General features: G+C 46.3%; 1 protein-coding gene across 2 annotated transcripts in view; it reads left to right on the forward strand.

The window, feature by feature from the left end:
- LOC105498836 (receptor tyrosine kinase like orphan receptor 2) overlaps positions 1-16,743 on the forward strand; it is a 219,246-nt gene that overhangs the window by 29,739 nt on the left and 172,764 nt on the right. The gene's annotated exons all lie outside the window — the stretch shown is intronic.

Below are 16,743 nucleotides of genomic sequence, written 5' to 3' on the forward strand. Positions count from 1 at the left end.
AGAGAAGGAATAATAACTCTCTAAGCTTTGTATCACAAATGGCCTGTTGATACTGGGAGTTGAGTGGGATTTATGTGCTGGCTTCCGAGGGGGTCAAGGGAACCTGGTGGGGCAGGTGTGGGATGGCGGTGGGGGCTGCTCCAAATATCCCTTCTAAACTGTTCCAAATGTTTCTGAAAGCTCAGGTTCAGTAAATGTTGGTACTGGTTGTTGGTTCTACTCCCCGCCTCGAGTCCACCCCAGTGGTTGACAACTCCATGAAGGTGGGCTGGGACACCTTCCCAGGGAGGGCACAGGAGGAAGAGTGTGAGATTGGCCAGGCTGGGTGCAACCCTCCGCACTCCGGCTGCCACCCTGCAGGATGAAGGAGCAGCGCGGGCTAGAGGGGAAGCAGCTGCCGGTAGACTTCACATCGCCAGCTGCCAGAAGGGCAGGTGTTCCAGGAGACTTAGAGCTGAATGGGTGTCGTAGGAACCTTGGTACACATTTGGTAAGAAGAAGAAGAAAAAAAAAAAACTAAACGAGGCTGAATGAGCCTCTGAGAGTTTGAAGAATGTGAGTACTGAAAGTGAGGTTGAGGTACAGGATTCATGGTGGGCAGGTTGTAAACCTGGTGTTTCCCTTGGATTCAGATGGTCCAGTGCTCAGAGACGGTGAGGAATTTGTGGGTTCTCCTGAACTGTTGTTTTTACATGAGTTGGCCTTTGCTTTGATGTGAATTTATCCTGAGTGAATTTGGTATTTAAAGAAAGAACAGTCAAGAAAGCAGAGTCTTGTACAAATCCAAGGCATACCATATTTTACATTTGAGCTCAGGAATTCTGGTTACCTGAGCACCAACTGTTTAAAAGCAAGGGGATTTTGCCTAAAAACCCTAATTATTGTCAGTAGCAATTACGAATGTTTATTAACTGCCCATTTAAAAGCCAATATTATTATCCTGGCAATGTGATGAAATAGTGTATTCATCATGTAGTATTTTTCCTTAAAGATAGTTCTAATCTACCTGGGAAGCTGGACTATATGTGTTAAAACATGATGCAGGCTGGGCGCGGTGGCTCACACCTGTAATCCCACACTTTGGGAGGCCGAGGCGGGCGGATCATGAGGCCAGGAGATCAAGACCATCCTTCCTAACATGGTGAAACCCCGTCTCTACTAAAAATACAAAAAATTAGCCGGGCATGGTGGCGGGCGCCTGTAATCCCAGCTGCTCGGGAGGCTGAGGCAGGAGAATGGCGTGAACCCGGGAGGCGGAGCTTGCAGTGAGCTGAGATCGCGCCACTGCAGTCCAGCCTGAGCGACAGAGCGAGACTCCGTCTCAAAAAAAAAAACAACAAAAAAAAAACATGATGCAAATAAAATCCTAGGCAGTCTGGCTGTGTTGAGCGGAGTGGTCTGGAAATGAGGTCACAGGGGTGCGGACTGCGGAGCGGGGCGGGGAAGACCTCAGAGAGGGACACTCAGTCTGTGGGTGTGACAAGGACAGGGGTGGGAGGGCTGTGTGTGTGTGGGATTATTGCTGAATTTTGCCTTATTTTGCTTTTTCAACTTCAGTCATCTGTAATGAAAGGTTTTGCTACATCTAAGCCAGCCTTTTAGAGTTGACCACCCGATGTGCATAGGACATTTGCAGGCTCTTCCTGTCCCTTTTATGTTAACAACAGAATTCTTAAAATTAAGCGATAGAGGCCGGGCACGGTGGCTCAAGCCTGTAATCCCAGCACTTTGGGAGGCCGAGACGGGCCTAGGTCAGGAGATCGAGACCATCCTGGCTAACACGGTGAAACCCCGTCTCTACTAAAAAATACAAAAACCTAGCCGGGCGAGGTGGCGGGCGCCTGTAGTCCCAGCTACTCGGGAGGCTGAGACAGGAGAATGGCCCGAACCCGGGAGGCGGAGCTTGCAGTGAGCTGAGATCCGGCCACTGCACTCCGGCCTGGGCGACAGAGCGAGACTCCGTCTAAAAAAAAAAAATTAAGCGATAGAATCCACAAGCCAATACAATTCAGCCTTTCGGAGTGTACAATTCACCAGTTTTTAGGACATTCACAGAATCATGTAACCATCACTGCTGTGGAATTGCAGAAAATGTTTATCACTCGCTGTTATTTTGACAACATATTACATTGTGTCATAGGAGGCCGCCTCTCTTTAAGCCCTTTTGAACCTACAAAAACGGCAGTTTCTTATGTTCAAACCTAATTTACCTGCTATCGAACACTTGTCTTAAAAGGCCTTCTCTGAAAGCTAGCACGAGATTTTTCCGCCACCTTCTTTTAAACTGTCAGAAGGTATTTAGGGTTAGGGAACCACATGTGCTGAGAACAGTTCAGGGAGTTTATGGGGAGCCTAGGGTTGGGGTGGCTTCAGATCTTTGCAAGCCTGTTAAGTGGGAGAACTTGACCTCTGGCCCTGTGCCTTTCAGCTTTTTTTTTTTTTTTTTTTTTTTTGAGACGGAGTCTCGCTCAGTTGTCCAGGCTGGAGTGCAGTGGCACAATCTCGGCTCACTGCAAGCTACGCCTCCTGGGTTCATGCCATTCTCCTGCCTCAGCCTCCTGAGTAGCTGGGACTACAGGTGCCCGCCACCACACCTGGCTGATTTTTTTGTATTTTAGAGATGGGGTTTCACCGTGTTAGCCAGGATGGTCTTGATCTCCTGACCTCGTGATCGGCCCGTCTCGGCCTCCCGAAGTGCTGGGATTACAGGAGTGAGCCACCGCGCCCAGCCTGTGCCCTTCAGCTTCTAATGGGAACAGTTAGGATCACTGGGTGGAGGTTACTGGGACACAAATTTCAGTTTGATACAAGGATGAGCTTTCTACTTATAAAGAAAGCTGCCTCACCATCTAGCTCTATGCAGTGTCTGGGTGTCATTGGGTGAGCTTGGATGGAGGCAGAAGGATGCCCTGCACTGTGGCCTTCAGCAGAAGTGCCCTGCTGGCCTTTCTGGCTTTGCTCACTTGTTCAGATGCTCTCCTGAGCACCCCAACCCCAGTGTGCACCCCTGCATCTCACTCCCTTATGCAGCTCTACACCAGGTACGCTTTTTTTGCCCAATGTGGGGAGCACCGTTGCTGTGCTTAGCCTGTAGAAGTGGGATCTGTGCCCGCTGTGGGGAGGGTTGGTCAACGTTGGGTGCCCAGGTCTTCCTGAGCAGGCTTTCCAGGGGTTTTAGCTAATCTTCTCCCTTTCAGCACAGATGACGCTCTTAAAGATTCGGGGTGTGGCCCAGTGGTGCCCTCTCAGGACACACGAGCCTCCCTGCCCTCTACATAATGTGTCAGTATCCACACCTCCGGTCTTGGTCCTTTTTTGTGACGTGGATTGTACTTCCCCATGAACTCCAGTCTCTTTCTTGGCGTTGTTTCTCTGCACATACCTTCTTCCTGCACGTGTCTGGGTTTGAGATTATTTTTCCTATGTTGATTTTTAGATGGTGTAGGCCAAAGTGTTTAGAACTAAGAAACCTACAGATCCAGTGTGAGGGGGGAAATGACAGCCCAAAAAATAGAACAGAGTCTGTTTGAAGAGGGAATTGGAAATCCATGCAAGACCAAAAATGGCTGCGCTGAAGCATTGCTCTTACATTGTTGAAGGGAGTGGGAAGAGTGCAGTGGGGTCAGGAGGAAATTAATGACCTTCAACAAATGGTTGGTGATGGAAAACAGATAAGCAACACGTGAATAAACACAGGGAATTCATTTGGAGCTGCTGGGGAGGAGTAAAACTAAAGAATAAGCACGGCAAAGCAGAGCGTCTATGGGGCAGGGAACATTTTCCTCTCAGCATGGGACAACCTCGACCATCTAGGGAAGCCTCTTTGAAAGCCCTTGAGAGAATCTTTCTACCATGTGGGTGGCCGACTTCACCTTTCTTCCTCCTTTACCTGTTGATTGGGAGAAAATGGTAGTGAAGCATTTTTAAATGATCCTAAGAGCGATTCCAAGATTTTTTTCTTAAATTACCAGAAAAAAAGTCCATATATGAAATCCCGTGTGGGACCCTGGAAAAGGGTCCCAAACACATTGCCATCCCTTTAGATGCTTTGCTACCAATCTGAATTACCATACGGAAGAAAACCGTACATAATGGAACCAGTTGGGAGTGGCAGGCTAATATTTTGAATTCTTTCCACTTGAGAATTAGCTTAATTTGCAGAGGATCTTTGAAGTCCAGGGGAAGTTGCCAGGTGGGGAAGGAGGAGTTCTGAGGGTAAAGGCGGGAGGCAGGATGGCAGCCCAGGGTTTCCCTCAGGACTCCCTGCAGGGGGTGCATCAGGGCTGGCCTGGCTGTGACAGGCAGGGCGTTGCATAGGCAAAATGCTCGGTGAGATTAAAGAATGAACCAATATAAAAGTCAGGGGAGCGTCATCCGAACAAAATAAGCTAACAGGATTTGGAATCCACGTAAGATTATTCATGATTTAGAATTTCTAATTCCATTCCAGGGATTTTGGCTCCTAGCAAGAACACAAAGGGCGCCAAAAAGATTAGTGCGGGGGGGGGGGGGGGGGGGGGAGGGGCGGGGAAACAAATTTCCATGATTAGATCAAGACAGCTTTGGCTGCTAGGAGCAGAATCACCCTTCCTTCTCTTCTTCCTTGTTGCTTTCTTGCATGGAATCAGTTGCAGCCAAGATGTGTCTTCACATACATCCCAGGGTCTCTGCTGACAGATGCTGTAACACAGTTAGGATAGAGGTGTTAGAATTGTGCAACATTCAATTCTAGATCCTGCCAGAGCCTAAGCCAGGAGCCTGGTCTTTGCCTCGTCCGCCCCTCCTTTTGAGAGGTGAAGCCAGCTGGACTTTTGGGTGGGGTGGGGACTTGGAGAACTTTTCTGTCTTACAAGAGGATTGTAAAATGCACCAATCAGCACTCTGTAACTAGGATAGTAAAAAGCACCAATCAGCGCTCTGTGGCTAGCTAGAGGTTTGTAAAATGCACCAATCAGTGCTCTGTAAAAATGCACCAGTTGGTGCTCTGTGGCTAGCTAGAGGTTTGTAAAATGGACCAATCAGCACTCTGTAAAATAGACCAATCAGCAGGACATGGGCGGGGACAAATAAGGGAATAAAAGCTGGCCACCCGTTGACCCAAGACAGCAGCAGCAACCAGCTCAGGTCCTCTTCCAGAGCTGTGGAGTCTTTGTTCTTTCACTCTTCACAATAAATCTTGCTGCTGCTCACTCTTGGGTCCAGTGCCACCTTTGAAAGCTGTAACATTCACTGCGAAGGTCCGCAGCTTCATTCTTGAAGTCAGCAAGACCACCAACCCACCAAAGGAGCAAACTCCAGACACACTTTCCCCAGTGGGAAATGGAAATGCACCAACCTCCTCCGCAGGGGTGCCAGAGAAGGAGATGATTCCAGTTAAAAGGGGGCTGCTGGTGGTGTCTATGGGGTCTGCGTGTGGTAGTCACAGTCCTCAGTTCCCTTCACGGTCCTGTGCCAGGTGGAGGCCACTGCACCTAAGAGTCCTCGTGTGGGGGATGACAGCCCTGACCACTGCTGAGCTTGGATTGAGACTTCAGCAGCCATCAATGCCAGGTAGCAGGGTGAGGCGCGGAGCCGCCCCTGCTGTTCTCAGGATGATCATCCCTTTGTTCAAATGGCCAGTTCCTAATCCTAGAAGCAGTGTTTCCCTCCAGATACTACATCAGAAGGATGGAAATATTCTGACACAGGTGATGGACCCACTTACCGATACGAAAGGTGACAAAGTACTCTTCAGTGGTGATGCTGAGTGGACAGGTGACGTTTAATCCACAATTTAGGAAAGCAGCTGGAAGGCAGGCCAGGCCCTGTGTAAGTTTGCCCTGCCAACCTCTTTTGTGCTCCTGTTCAGGTACTCAGGAGCAGGAAGGGGCCAGGTGACTCCTAGTCATGACAAATCTACACCTGTGGTGGCAATCACGGTCGCCTTTGCCAGTGATTGGTTGTCTGTGACTGCAAGTCCTGGTTCTGACCAATGAGATGTAAGGGGGGCGGGGCTTCCTTTCCAGGCAGAGGAATTTTAAGGAACAGCCTCTCCCGTGCTCCGCGTGCTGCTTGGACAGTAGCTGGTGTGATCCCTGGAGCAGCCACTGTGCCCACAAGGTGACCTGCAGGAGGGTGGAAAGCTCATTCACAAGCCCAATGGGAGGGAAAGAGAACCTGGACCTCGGTGACGTTGTGAACCACCTCCCCACAGCTGTCTTGTTAAGGGAAGACCTTTATGGTTAAGAGTTTTCTTTCACAATGCAGCCCAAAATATCCTCACTGCTAGAAATGAAAGAAATTGTATTACAGGGTAGCTCTTGGGAATTTAGTCTCATTCTACTGTTTGATTTGCTGAACTAAATTGAGGCCTCGTGGAGGCTTAAACTCTGCACATTTGAAACATGGCCACGTTATGCTTGGCTGGGAATACGCTATCAACCAAGTGACAGGATGGCCCCGTGGCTCGAAGGGAGGCGCCTTTGTACATGAGTTCTTAGCTTACACACAGTGTAAGGTGGCCAGACAGTGGAGTGTGGCCCAGCAAGCGCACGGGGGTGTTGGCACTTCGCAGCGGTGGTCAGACTTGGGGAATAACAGCTTGAGATTTTTTTTTTGGTTGGTAAGAGTTTCTGGCTGGAAACTCTCCAGAGAGACTTTGCCATCTTACTTTGTAAAAGCTTTTTTCTTTTTAACACTAAAAAAAATGGTTAATATTCATACAATTGACCAAGGGGCCATTTTTCAGTGTACACCTGGGTGGCATTAAGTACAGTGGTGGACAGCCATCACCACCATCCATCTCCCGAACTTTTCATCTTGCAAAACTGAGACTCCGTCCCCATTTAACACAACTCCCCACTTCTCCCTTCCCCCAGACCCTGGAAACCACCCCTCTACTTTCTGAATGAATTTGATTGCTGTAGGTGCCTCATATGTGAAAGCTTTTTGAAAATCAGATTTTTTAAACTGTCAAGATTGGTGAAAGTATAGACTGGCTGGAACAGAGGAGGATTTGCGGGGTAGTTTAGAGAGTAAATCCATTAGAGGTTGAAGTAGTCCCTTCCCATGCCAACTATGGGTGCCTGAGTTTGTCCCAGTTGATGTCAAAGTTTTTATTAACGGTGGACCCAGCGGCAGCTATTGGTAACTGTGTCTTCTGCTGGGGCAGTTTTGGGTTCTGAGTCTCCAGAGAAATTGGCAAGTTCTTATCTCAGCTGATACAACATAGAATTCTTTGTTTTCATTGATTAGCAAAGCAAGAGTCTTTTTGTCTCTTCTCTGGACCAAAGAGAGAAAAAAATGAAATTTTGGAAAGACTGAAAGTGTGATTCATTCAAATAATAAAAATCTGCTCAACCGTTGTCTGCTGTGAGTCACTGTTGGTGGTGCATTTGAAGACTTTGTATCAGATACTGCTGTCTGATCTGTTTTTGTATTTTCAATTGTAGTATATATTTTGGGAGCACACATGGTATTTTGATACCTGTATACACAATGCGTGATGATCAAGTGAAGGTAATTGCAACAGCCATTTCCTCAAACACTTTCCTTTTTGTGGGAAACATTGCAATTCTAGCTGTTTTGGAATTTATAATAAATTATTGTTAACTATAATTTTGCTACTGTATTATCAAATTGGAAATTTTAGGTGTGCAGAAAGGTTGCAAAAACTGTTCCATATTCCCTTTAACTTGGCTTTCCTTAATATTAATATATTAAGTCAAGTGATATATTTTATCAAAACTAGAAAGTTAACATTGGTATGAAACTAGTGATAATATTAAGCAAGCCACAAACCTTGTTTGAATCTTACCAGTTTTCTCACTAATGTCTGTTTTATGTGATCCAGGATCCCACATTGCATTTAGTTCACCTGTTCTTCTAATTTGTTTCTAGTTTGTGACAGTTGCTCAGTATTGCCTTGTTTTCCTGACCTTGACATTTTGGAAGAGTACTGCTGATGAATTTTGTTGAATGTTCTTTAATTTGGGTTCATGTTTTTTTTTTTTTTTTGCTTAGACTCAGGTAATGGATACTAGGCAGGAAGACAGCAGGTACAATGTTGTGTTGTAGCAGGAAGCGCATGAAGTTCTCTCTCCCTTTTCTGGGGATGTTTACTTTGATCACTGGGTTAAGGAGCTATCTGCCAGCTTTCTCCAGGGTAAAGCTGCTATTTTTCCTGTGTTAATTAGTATGTATCTTGCGGGAAGATACTTTGGGACTGTGTGAGTATAGTGTTTCTCATCGTGTTCTCTTCCACTAATTCAAGCCTCCATCTGTAGTTTCTGCTCGCAATAATAATGATTTCAGCTTTTGTCTGATGTGGCTTTGTATTTCACCATCTTTTCTGCATTTACTAATTGGAATTACTCTCTCTCTATTTCCCTATTTATTTGTTGAATTATTTATTGAAGCTTATTTTAAAAGTACGGTAATGCGCTACATAATGATGTTTTGGTCAACAATAGACCACCTATACAATTGTGGTCTTATAAGATTATATCGTATTTTTACTGTACTTTTCTGTGTTAGCTGTTTAGATACATAGATACTTACACAGTATTGCAGTGCCTACAATATTCAGTACAGTCACATGCTGTACAGGGTTAGTGCAGGTGTGTACTAAGCTGTACCATGCAGGTTTGTGTGCGTACTGTATACTCTGATGCTCGCATAGCAATAGAATGGCCTGAAGATGTATTTCTCAGAATGTATCCCTGTCCTTAGGTGACACATGACTTACAGTTTGCTCTGGTGCATTGTTTTCAAGAAGAGCCTGTATGTAAAACACTGCATTTTGTATAGTTTCGAAGGAACAGGTGGTGGGGTAGTGTGCAGATGTGGAAATGGGCTTGGCAACGGCCAGATCCCTTCCTTTGTCCTAGGTATTTGTTTGGAAGCATCATTTGTAGTGAATGAGTAATAGTGTTCTTAAGCATTTTCTATTCTAAGTTGTTTCCATCATTCTGTATTATTAAAAGTATTACATATTTGGCTGGGTGCGGTGGCTCACGCCTGTAATCCCAGTACTTTGGGCGGCTGAGGCAGGCAGATCACATGAGGTCAAGAGTTAAGAGACCAGCCTGGCCAACAAGGTAAAACCCCGTCTCCAAAAATTAGCCGGGCATGGTGGTGCATGCCTGTAATCCCAGCTACTCAGGAGGCTGAGACAGGAGAATCTCTTGAACCTGGAAGGTGGAGGTTGCAGTGAGCTGAAATCAGGCCACTGTACTCTAGCCTGGGCAACAGAGTGAGACTTTGTCTCCACAGACACACACACAAAAAGTATTACTTATTTTATGTATTTAATGAAAACCAATTTTCTTTGAATATGATGCTTCTCTTTATGTAGTTTGGATATTCACCCATTATTAGATGTATGACTTGCAAATATTTTCTCTCATTGCCTTGGTTGTCTTTTCACTCTGTTGGTTGTTTCCTTTGATGGACAGACGTTTTTAAGTTTGATGTAGTCCAGTTTGTCTATTTTTGCTTATGTTGCCTGTGTTTTGATGTCATATCTCAATGTCATTACATTTACATATCTCAAAGTCATTACATTACATAGATTCCCATATGTAAAATTAATAGGTCCCAGAGATACTTGGGGGTGGAGATACTAGTAATAGTAGTAATAAGCCCAAATATTTTGGAGTTATTTGATAAGTCTGGCCGGATTGCCTTCAGCACACAATCATCAATTCACTCTCCAGTGTGAAATGTCTGGAATTGCCTATTTCACATCACCAGTGCCAGCACTGGGCACTGACACTGAAGTTTCTTTTCTGCTAAATTAAAGGTTAAAAGTAAAGATTGGCTGGGCACAGTGGCTCACGCCTGTAACCCCAGCACTTTGGGAGGCTGAGGTGGGCGGATCACAAGGTCAGGAGTTCGAGGCCAGCCTGGCCAATATGGCAAAACCCCGTCTCTACTAAAAATACAAAAATTAGCCCAGTGTGGTGGTGGGCACCTGTAGTCCCAGCTACTTGGGAGGCTGAGGCAGGAGAATCACTTGAACTTGGGAGGCAGAGGTTATAGTGAACCGAGATCATGCCATTGCACTCCAGCCTGGGCCACAGAGCAAGACTCTGACTGAAAAAAACTAAAAAAAAAAAAAAAAAAAAAAAAAAAAGTAAAGATGATCAGAATGCTTATAAAATAGCAAATGACTTGAAGAAAAAGCACAGTGTGTCTTTATTTTAGAAAGACATAAAGTTTTCTAAGATATTAAAACCCATAGATGGAACAGGAGGAAAAACCAGATCCTTCATACAGTTAAACATAGGAGCCTGGGGCAGGTGCGGTGGCTCATGCCTGTAATTCCAGCACTGTGGGAAGCTGAGGCGGGAGGATTACTTGAGGCCAGGAGTTTGAGAGCAGCCTGGGCAACATGGTGAGATCCCATCTCTACACAAAATAAAAAAATTAGTTGGATGTGGTGATGCATGCCTGTGGTGCCAGCTACGCAGGAGACTGAGTCAGGAGGATTGCTTGAGCCCAGGAGGTCGAGGCTGCAAGCCACTACACTGCAGCCTTGGCAACACAGTGAGACCCTGACTCCAAAATCAGACCAAACCATGGGCGCCTGAAAGGAGAGGCAGGTTTGGTCTTCATTCCTGGTTTCCCAATCAGTGATGATAGATAAAAAAGCTCCTCTTTCCAATAAGAAGAGGATGCAGAGGAGGTGTGCATCATGCATCCCACTCCTGAGATGCACAGATTTGACTTTTGTTACCCTGGCTGAGGAAATGCACCCATGCTATGAGATCCAAGACAGATCAATGGAAAAGGAAAAGTAATTAGCAAACAGTTTTAATTTTCTCATCAGAAAGAAATTATATAGGTTGTTTTTGGCAAAGCAGCATGTTGCGTTAGGCCCTGTGGACTCCGGTGCTTTGTAAATTAAAGAGGTTTGGGTCATTGTGGTTTCTTCTTAAATTCCTCTGTTGGCTTGATGCTGACAACAGCTGGATCTTCCAGGATGTACTAATTTGGGGTGATGGAAGGAAAACTTTCCCTCATGGTCAGTGGAGTTTTTAACTGTCCAAGGTGTCAGTTTTATGGGTTTTCATAATGAAAATATAAGGTGTTTACATTTTAAGGAATTTGAGTCACTTTTCTTAATTGGCACCCTCCGCTTGAAATCTTAGTGCTGTTTCCTTTGGCTCTACTGACTGTTTAAAATCTCAGTGGAGCTCATTTTGGGTAATCTTTTAAGTATGACATTAATTTTATTTGTTATTAATAGCAATTTTGAATTACCAGTAGAGGGATGCTCAATTTATTTTAAACGTCTTTCTTTGGGACTGATATTATTTCCCACTGGTAATGGCGTGTTCCTTGATTTTATGTAAATATCCCCTCCCATAGTGTAAGTACCTGGTACTTATCTACCTCCTGGGGTTGTTGTTTTGGGGATTAAATGAGTTAATGGTTATAAGGTCCTTAGAGCCAGCACTTGACTTGCTGAAAGTGCTAGATTGTTGTTAAGATAACTGATACTAAGCCTGCTTGTTAAAAAGTCATTAAAACGTTATGTTTTTACCATTACCTTTTAAAAGGCCTTCTGAGTTTGCATGGTCAGGTGATGTTCTTTTTTTTTGTTTTTTTTCTTGAGACGGAGTCTTGCTCTGTCGCCCAGGCTGGAGTGCAGTGGTGCGATCTTGGCTCACTGCAAGCTCCGCCTCCCGGGTTCACGCCATTCTCCTGCCTCAGCCTCCCGAGTAGCTGGGACTACAGGCGCCCGCCACCACGCCCGGCTAATATTTTTGTATTTTTAGTAGAGACGGGGTTTCACCGTGTTAGCCAGGATGGTCTCCATCTCCTGACCTCATGATCCGCCCCCCTCGGCCTCCCAAAGTGCTGGGATTACAGGCATGAGCCACCGCGCCCGGCCAAGATGTTCTGATTGATGTTTTCTGTCTATCAGTTGCTACTAAAACATCTCAAGCTGGATGTGCTGCTGGTGTCCCAGGCACATCTTTAAATGCAAACTTGTCCCACTGTCTCCCTTGGAGCACTTCCTGGCATAGATAGCGTCCCTACCACTCACCAGGTGACCAAGTTGGAAACCAGGGAGTTGCTTTCAACTCCTCCCTCCCCCCATTGATAATACAGCTGTGTCACCCATGCCTAAAATCTCAGTTTGGATTCCACTCTCTGTCTTATCCAACTTTTTGTCATAGGGTTTTGTGGCATTTACAGGTCCCAAAGGAAGTTCTTTCCCACAACAATTAGTGTCATCACAAGTCTTGGATGTTTCCCTGAAGACCAGATAGTCACCTTCTTTCCCTTTATTCTGGGCCCTTGCCCTGTGCCCACCTGGAGGCAGTGCATGTAGGGTGGCCCTGGGTGTGGGGTGGCCAAGCTGACCTGGGGTGGGCGGCACCTGATCCACGCTGCAGCTGGGTGACCTGAAGACCTTGTGAGGCAGGAAGCTCATGACTCAGTTCACTGCGTTCTTGGGTTCATGGGGAAGGGAAATGCTTTTGTTAAGTATGAGGTATCCTGAGAAGATGCCTTCTGTGTAAGGAGTGGATTTTGGAGGATAGATCTCAGGAATCTGGGAAGCCAGCCCTCTTTGTAGACATTGTGGTGAGTGGGAAGCGCCAGGTTTCCTGGCAGAGGAGGCCCTTCCTCTAGCTGCTCAGCATGTGGCTTTCTCAGAAGGATGACTTGATTGACTCAATTTTGATCCCTTTTTCTTTTCATCACCTTTTTTCACTGTGTAGAATCCCACTTCAATGATAACGAAAGAAACGTAGGGGTTAACGTGCTGATATCCTAAAAGAAATTGGGCGAGGCAGTCACCCAGATCCCCTTGCCCCAGGAACTCAGGAGAGGCAGCGCCTCATTTCCTTTTGCTGGTGGATTTTGGACACATCTGTGTCCATTTGTGTTTGGGAAGGACATTCCCATGTGTGACCTGTCCTGCCTGTTAAAGTGAGGAGGAGTCTGGGGGCTGCATGCCGTTGTACCAGAGGAAAAAGTATGTGCAGAGCCACTGAGAATGTAAAGGAGAAGGGGTTTTTTACCTGGAATAAATGGCTTCCTGTTTATCATTTAAGACAATCATGCAGATTTATTATTTTCATGAATTTCATTCGCTGCTGTGAGACAGCCCCCTGCCAATTTATCTCCCTCAATTAAAAAACAAGTAGATGAAATCCAATGGGGAGTTAGTGCTTAATGGGGATGGAATTTCAGTTTTGCAGGATGTAAAGTGAGCTGGGGATGGAGGGTGGTGCTCCTGCACAACGCAGTCAATGTTCCCACCGCCACCGAACTGTCCACTTAAAAGTGGCAAAGATGGCAACTTTTATGGTATACCGTTTACCACAATTAGAAAACTAGAAAAGCCTGAAAACGTGAATCCACTGAGTTGGAGGCGGTCTAAAGCTGGAGCCTGGACCTTGGCAGTCCTTGGCGCTTCTCAGGCTGTCCGTGGTGCAGAACTATGTGGCAGGTTTTCCCTCCAGCTACTGCAAACCAAAGCGTTTCTAAAATACGATGAAAAAGATTAATAGAAAATAAAGACCAGAAAGGATAGATGAAATCCCTGTAATAATGCAAAGATCATTGACCGTGACTTAAGAAAATAACAACAACGCAAGAACAAAACCGAGGGGATTTTCTTGAACTCCATGAATGAAGGGGAAATGAATGGTGGAGGCGGCTCTTGGAAGGTCAGAGAACGGAGGGGCGTCCTCTGCCTGCAGAAGACCCGTGGCGGGAACCGAGAGTCTAGCTGCAGTGGAGTTGTGGTGGCAGCCTGTGACCATGTACCACTAAGAATGGTGCTCTGGGTTTCCTGGGAGATGAGACGGCAGAGCCACCCTTTAAGGTTTCATTTCCCTCAAATGCACAGACTTTCCCCAGAGGCTGCCATGCAGAGATCTTGTTCTGTTGGTCAGGGTAGAATTTTCCTTATGAACGGGCAGTTTGTCATTCCAGACATCCCACCGGGCACAGAATTGTCCAGTCCTGCTCTGTCACGCAGCCCCTCAGGGTGACCTGCATGGCTGCTGCAGTGCATGCTGCTGTCCCCCTCAGCCCTGCCACCTCCTCCTGCAGGCGGAGTTATGGTCACAGCTTGGGCTGCGGGAGCTTCAGGGATGCTGACGCCTCTCAGGGTTTTGGTGTGGTTTAAAAACCCTCTGAGTTTAACTTTATTATGCCTGCTCAGCAGTTATTACTCTGTGTGTGTGTGTGTTTTTTTTTCAAAGAATTCTCTTTAAGGGGTATTTTGCCTCTTCATTAATAATGGTTTCTTAAAACCACCAATTCAGGGTTGCACATAAATGTAGTCTGTAATTTTCTGCATTTTCTTTAATATGTAATCTTCCACTGGGATCAAGAATTTCCCAGGAGAGGCTCTGCTCTTAGCTCTTAAAAAATAACAAAAAGTTGATTGGCTCCCTCTCTTAGTTCTTGAGCTTTCAAATTTGCTTTAATTTCTGTTTTCTCTCCTGAAGAGTGTGATGGCCCCTTCCCCCGCCCCCGTTTATCTACCACCTAGTGAAAGGGTTTGTTGGCTTTTAAAAAGAAAAACAGATTTTGTAGTGTGTGTGGTGTGCGTGTGTTATGTGTGTTTATGTGTGTTGTGTGGCATCTATATGTGTTGTGTGTGGCATGTGTGATGTTTGTGTATGTGTTGTGTTTGTGGTGTGATTGTGTTGTGTGTGGTATGTGTTGTGTTGTGTTTGTGTTGGGTTGTGTGTAGTGTGTGATGTTTGCATATGTTGTGAATGTGGTATGTGTTGTGTCTTTGTTGTGCGTAGTATGTGTTGTGTGTTGGGTCGTGTGTGTTGTCTGTTGTCTTTGTGTGGTGTGACACTTGTATAGTTTGTGTTGTTGTCTGTGTGTGTATGGTACGTGTTGTGTGTCTTGTATGTATGGTGTGTGATGGTTGTGTATGTGTTGTGTGTGGTGTGATTGTATATGTGTTTTGTGTGTTATGTGTGGCGTGTCTGGTGTGTGGTATTGTGTGTGCTGAATTTGTGTCGTGTGTGGTGTTTGTGTTGAGCAGTGTTTGGTGTATATGTGGCATGTGGTATTTGTGTATGTGTTACGTGTGTGATATGTGTTGTGTGTGGTGTTTCCGGCATGTGTGATATCTGTGTGGGTGGTGTGTGTGATATATGTTGTGTGCGGTTTGTGTGGTGTATGAGATTTGGGTATGTGCTGTGTGTGGTGTGTGTTGTATGTCTTTGTGTGTGGTGTGATGCTTGGTATATGTTATGTTTTTGTGTGTGTGGTATGGTGTGGTATGTGTTGTGTGTATTGTGTGTTTTGTGGCATGTGACATTGGTGTATGTCTTGTGTGTGGTGTATGTGCTGTGTGTGTGGTGTATGTGCTGTGTGTGTGGTGTATGTGCTGTGTGTGTGGTGTGTGTGCCCACACGTGTGTTCTGCAGCTGTGCACCTAGGAGCCGTCCAGGTAGTAAGTCAGGATGGAGGTGATAATGAGTGATGAGCAGTTTGGTTTTTCCCTTTTTGGAGGCTTTGCCTCATTAACTTGGAACCAGAGGTCCCTGAGACCACGGGTGGCAGAATCGAGGAGCCCTCCAAGGCCAGCGGTGGAGCATAGGAGCCAGGGCGCTGGGGTGGAGATGGGATCTCTGTAGCCTGGAAGGGACATCCTGTGCGTCTTGCTGCCCCCCACTGGGTGCCCTCCTATAGCGTTGGTGGCTGCTCCCAGCGCCAAGGCACCCCCACCGTAGGCCTTAAGCCTGATTCCACTTCCTTGCTCCACAAGGCTGGGCCACCCTCTGCCTGGTCTCTCCAGGCTGTGACCGGATGGCTTTTCTCCAGGGTGATGGCCTGTTGGTCGTGGCCCAGGTCCTACCACTCCCTACCCCAGCCCTTGGGCCTTCCAGTCCTTTATGGACCGAGCCCGCCTGACCGGAACATTCTTGGGCTCTTGGTGCTAGGAGGGCAGTGGGCTCCACCTGCTGGACTTGTGGCATCTGCAGGTCAGGTGAACAAGGCACAATGGAGGCAGGGAGCTCTGAGGTTCTGATCTGAGGAACCACCTCACCCCGGGATCCTTCCGTGATCCCCGGTGCCAAATCTGACTTCGTGGTTAAAAAAGGATGACCTGGGCCTGGGCGTGGTGGCTCACGGCTGTAATTCCAGCACTTTTGGAGGCCGGGGCAGGCAGATCACAAGGTCAGGAGTTTGAGACCAGTCTGGCTGGCAGGAGCAAACCTGTGTCTACTAAAAACACAAAAAAATTAGCTGGTCGTGGTGGTGCACGCCTGTAATCCCAGCTACTTGGGAGGCTGAGAGGGGAGAATTGCTTGAACCCGGGAGGCAGAGCTTGCAGTGAGCCGAGATCACACCACTGCACTCCAGCCTGGGCAACAGAGCCAGACTCCGTCTCAAAAACAAACCAAACAAAAAACAAACAAAAAAACACCAAAAACCAAAAAAAGGATGACCTGTCAGGGCAGCGATTCCTACTTTGTGGGATGATTCACATGTTTCTTTGAATATCTCAAACCACTCTCCTTTAAAAATATTTCAGCTGTGCACTGACTGTAGTTTTGGAAATTAAATGGATTTTGTTTTGAGAATGCAGCAATATCCCTTTAAATACATAAAATAAGTATAGGCATTTTATTGCCGTGGACTCTCTCCACGACCCCAGTCTGAGGTATTTTTATGAGCTCCTAGTAAACCTGGTCTCAAGCCGATTGCATTTGTTTTTGTTCCTCTTTGTCTACAGAGTTGTCGAATGCTCACTGGGAAGGGGTGGGC

The sequence above is a fragment of the Macaca nemestrina genome, chromosome 14 (genome assembly GCF_043159975.1).
Source record: "Macaca nemestrina isolate mMacNem1 chromosome 14, mMacNem.hap1, whole genome shotgun sequence".
Classification (NCBI taxonomy): Eukaryota; Metazoa; Chordata; class Mammalia; order Primates; family Cercopithecidae; genus Macaca; species Macaca nemestrina.